Consider the following 4852-nt stretch of genomic DNA (forward strand, 5'->3'; position numbering starts at 1 on the left):
TTTTCAATTCAGTTTTGTGCAAGTTGTCTTAAAAAAGATAACTAATTTTCTTTGTTTTATATATTGTTTATTTTAAAAATAAAATAAAATAATAAATTGTGTGTAGATAAATTATTTTAGAAAAAACTGTTTTTTCAAAATAATTTTTATATTAAAAAATAATAATATTGGTTAAAAAGATAAAAAGACAAACGTTGGTGTGCTCACTCTTTGTCTCTTAGCCCCGGTGCATTCCCACGTGTTTATTCCATTTTGACAAGTAGGTTTTTTTTTTTAAGGAATTTTTTATTGATCTGGTGCAAAGCAAATAATAAAAATAGACTCCTAATTAAAAATATATATATTTTAAAAAACGCTATTAAAAAGTTCACGTTTAGTGACTGAATTAGAGATCGAAAAAGCTTAAAAATCAGTCACTATAACGTTTAACGGTCAATAAAGTGACTAGAATTTTTCGATAACATACAGTTAAGGCTATTTGATGACGATACTGTTAAGGCTGGTTTCATAGTTTGTGAGGCTCTCGGTCAGTGTGGTATCAGAGCCAAGGGGGAAACCACTTAAACATGGAAACACCTAAACCAAACACTTAAACTATGTAAAAAAGACAAATTCTCTTAAAATAGAAAACCTTATTGAGTATTCTCATGTTCCAGAAGATGCTCAAATTTCCGAAACAATGCCTCCTCTATTAAGTCCGTACAACATCTTCAAAAGAGAAAGAAGTGTTACCAGATCCATCTGAAATCTTATATCTACAAACTGCCCTCATAAGAAAGAATATGCCCAATCGTCTAGACTAGACTAATGTAGTTTAAGAGCCATGAACCAAGAGTAGTACGTAGATCTGGAAATTCCCTAGTATCTTATAATTCACTGGAAGACTGAAGGATATACAGCCTTAACTTTGGGGTTGTCAGGCTCATACTTTCTCTTAATGGAAGGAAGAACCAATCTGTCTTTTGCAAAATAGCTCTACTGGACTCAAGCTACCTCCATTATGAAAACGATGTGATAGAAATTGTTCTAACCACACTTCATGCCGAAGCTATCATTCCACATGATAGCCTGCATATTCCATAAGCTCCATGATCAATCAACCAATTGAAATCCACCTGCATAAACAAACACATATGAAACTCATTTGAAACACAGTCCAAACAGAACTTGCATTTCACCACTAATTTCATTTCATTTCAATTCCCTAACTAATTTTTGCATTTCATTTCATTTTTATTTCCACAATTAGCATTTCATCAATCAAATAACATAAAATTAATTTGCATTCACAACTAATTTCAATTCAAAACCAAAATAGATAGATAACTAATTCTTTAACCAACATTTGCATTTCACAGCTAATTTCATTTTCATTTAAATTAACTAACAGGTTCCATTACATTTCTATTTCCAAAACCAACTTAATCAACTAATAGGACATTCATTTCATTTCACATTTCAGTTTCATTTCACTCCAATCAACTAATTCCATCTCACTAACAAATAACTAACAGTTTCATTTCACTTTAATTTCAATTCAATTTGACTCTAACAAACTTATGAAATTCCAACTAACTATAAGTCAATTTCATCTGCATTTGCATTTCGATTTCTAACAAAAATCTGAGTTTCAAGAACTCTATAAATTGAATCAGCTCCTAAATCACAATCATCAACGAAATCATCCTCACAATTTTTTCGGAGTTTCAAGCTTTTTATATCAGATGCACAATTTTCTTTTCTCACTCAGATCCACTATTCAGAGAGGAATTTTTTAGAAAAAGCTAAGAGAAGAAGAAGAATACGCAACACTTGAAACAAGAGGATTCAAAAGACCTACCTGAAATTCCGGTGACAACTGCGCTTGCTCCACCAGTGAGTTCTCTACTGCTTGCATCGATTCCTTCAATTCTCGTTACAACATTGTAGCTTGAGGTTAGGGGAATCAAAGCCCTAACCTCGGGGGCTTTGATTCCCAGCATATGTGATTTAATTTTAGAATTTTGACTTAGGGTTCTTCCTACCTATTGCTCTGATTTGAAGTTTTCAGTCTGATTTAGGAGATCTCACAATGGTATTCAGTTTCAGAATGTAATTTCAGATTGGATGATGCTTTAACTTGATGTTTTGTGGCACCTCTGCCGCCGAAGGTGGCCTCCGGCACGATAGAGGGATGACTGAGGTTGAAGAGAGAGGAAGGAATGTGTTTGCTTTTTAATATGAGTTTCTCCTTTGAACATGTTTTTCACGTGTAAATATTTTGCTCTAATTTGTTAATTGACATGGCAATGACACTAGATGTTGACTCATGGACACCTCAGATTTGGCCTTATCTACTTTGTTCACTTGTTAATTTTGGTGTGGGCTCTAGTGTGTTGGGCCTAATCATTTTGCTGAAGCACATCTCGTTTCTACTTATGAACTCCTTAATTGCATGTGATATTCGATATGGACTTTTCTTTGGGCCCATATGCCATTGTAGCGGGGTATTCGTTACCTTTAAATTTATTGACTAAATCAAAAGTAAATCATACAATTCGAGTCGCCACCGCACTTCTATTTATCCAAAGGAAAGGTTAGAAAGCGAACAAAAATCAAGAAGTTTTATCGAATCAAAAACTAATAAAAATGTCAGAGATCGGGGTAAGGGGGTTGGTTATGCAATGGGAAGGTGTTAAGCACCCAAAACATCCTTAGTACTCTAAGGGAGCCCTTTTCACACTTGTTGTACGGTTGATATTTTGTGAAAATTTGTTTGTGCAAACATGATTGAGGAGATGAGAGAAGAATATACAAGTTATTTACAGTTTTGTGTTTGAATGGATAAACCCATTGCCTACGTACCATCTTAAAAAAGATTAGGATCAAAACCTCGTAGTTCGGGGTAAAAATCTCAAAAACAAGTTGGTGAATTAATTTGGTCGAAAAGCCTTAAGGTCTTTTGTTATCCAAGGGAGAAAACTCAACCTAAAACCACAAATCCACCATGTGAGGATAACTTCAACATGCTAGTGAGGGGTTAACCCTATAATAAGCATGGAAGACTCATTGTCCATCACTAAGGATATAGGTGAATATTACATCTACCTTAAGGATAACTCAAACCTAATAGTTAAAGGTTATGAAAAGTTTTTTATAAGAAAGTGGCAATTGAAACCACAAAAGTATTTGAATGAAATATATTTACCAATGGAAAAGTATTTACAAAAATATGGTCAAAGTTGACTTAAAGATTCAATTCAAAATAAGTGTTATGAAAAGAAAGTTTGAAAATCAAAAGCATAAGGCTTAGGTTTCTAATGTTTTGAAAACAAGTGTTAATGTTTGCACAAAAGTTTTGGCTTGGGTTAGAGTGGAGGGAAGAAGAAGAGTGGCTAAAGTCCTAATCATGCAAGAGATGAGGGAGAATAAGTAAGACCACAAATGGAGTTCCTCTCTTGAGATCATATTTATGATCCAAGTAGCTTCCATCCTTTGGAATAAACAATCACATAAGCATAAACTCAAGCAATCAATCAATCAAGCAAGCTCTTAGAAGATCCCCAATGGCTCTTAGATCTCTCTCTTTAGAAGCTCATGACAATGGTTCTTCACTTAGGCTCAATGTTGGAATCCCTAGCACAAGAACACACACGTCAAAAAGTTCTATCAAACAAACAAAGAATGGACAAGAAGAAGTTTAGAAATTGGCCCTTCCACAGTTTTCTTCAACATTTATAACATTCTAAAGGCCCAATACCTAGTTGCTCTTTGACTTTTATAGCACTCTAAAGGCCCAATGCCTAGTTGCTCTTTGACTCCAATTTTGCATAGGGAATGTCCTAAAGTCTAAGTTCTTTTTGTCCATTTTTGCATTTGGTTCCCAACAATCAAACAAAACAAGCACAAAAGTATATACACAATTATATGCTCAAGTGAGCAAAAGGCAAATTGCATTAACATAAACATGTGCTCAAATGAGCAAAGGGAAAAAGCAAATGAATAGTATGTACAAGAATAATAAATTGCATAAATGTAAAGTGCAAGAATTAAATGTTAATGGTTAATGGTTAGTGTTAGTGTGCCATAAGGCAATTTAGCGCTATGTTAAGCAATCGTAATTGGACTTATGTAGAAGTCACAACTATCTGAGGCCGTTCAATAATAATGTAGGCAACAACACAAGTTAGAGATCTTGATTAGTGAATCAAGCTCCTACAACTTGACATGCCAAAAAGAAGAAGAGAAATGATCTTGTATTGATTTAGGTTCTTTGCTTGATTAGGAAGCAACCTATCCTTAATGCAAAGCCATTCAATTGATCCATGATCAAGTTGAATTAGATTTGAATCAAGGAAGGTTAAACCTCCCATGTATCAAGGTTAACCACCAATCTTTAACTCATTGATCAAAAAAGAAAAAGAAGAAGGAGAAGAAGAAGATGAATATTAAAGTACATTAATGGAAATGGAATGAGATAATCAACAAGCATTGACAAAAGATAGAGAAGATCAAGGTCAAACAATAGTAAACAGAAGCAAAATAAAGATTAGAAGTCAATAAACAAATAAAATATTTTTGGTATTTTTCAAAGTTAAAATAATACTTGAATTAAAATGATAAAGAAATGTCAAACTTCAAATTCACTTCAAATCAACTTTGAAAAGTCTAAGTGAATTATCCTAAGTTCAACAAGGTCAAACAAAGTTTCACAATTTTTTTTAGCATTTTTAGAAGTCAGAAACTATTTTTAATCAATTAAAAATGCATAAAAATAACCTTATTGAATTAAAATCTCAAATAAATCTCAAATCAAATAATAAATTGATGAGAATATTTTTCATAGATCTATCATCATTCAAAGAGGTTGGAA

At 33.0% G+C, this 4852-nt stretch overlaps 1 long non-coding RNA gene across 1 annotated transcript; it reads right to left on the bottom strand.

Moving 5' to 3' along the window:
- Positions 1 to 597: 597 nt before the first annotated feature.
- On the bottom strand, positions 598 to 2285 carry LOC127128406 (uncharacterized). The gene is made up of 2 exons (XR_007805890.1): positions 1841 to 2285; positions 598 to 1115 (listed from the first exon to the last, which is right to left on the bottom strand). It is a non-coding gene; the product is annotated as an uncharacterized LOC127128406 (long non-coding RNA).
- Between the last annotated feature and the right edge of the window lie 2567 nt (positions 2286 to 4852).

This window comes from Lathyrus oleraceus, chromosome 1 (assembly GCF_024323335.1).
Source record: "Lathyrus oleraceus cultivar Zhongwan6 chromosome 1, CAAS_Psat_ZW6_1.0, whole genome shotgun sequence".
NCBI lineage: Eukaryota > Viridiplantae > Streptophyta > Magnoliopsida > Fabales > Fabaceae > Lathyrus > Lathyrus oleraceus.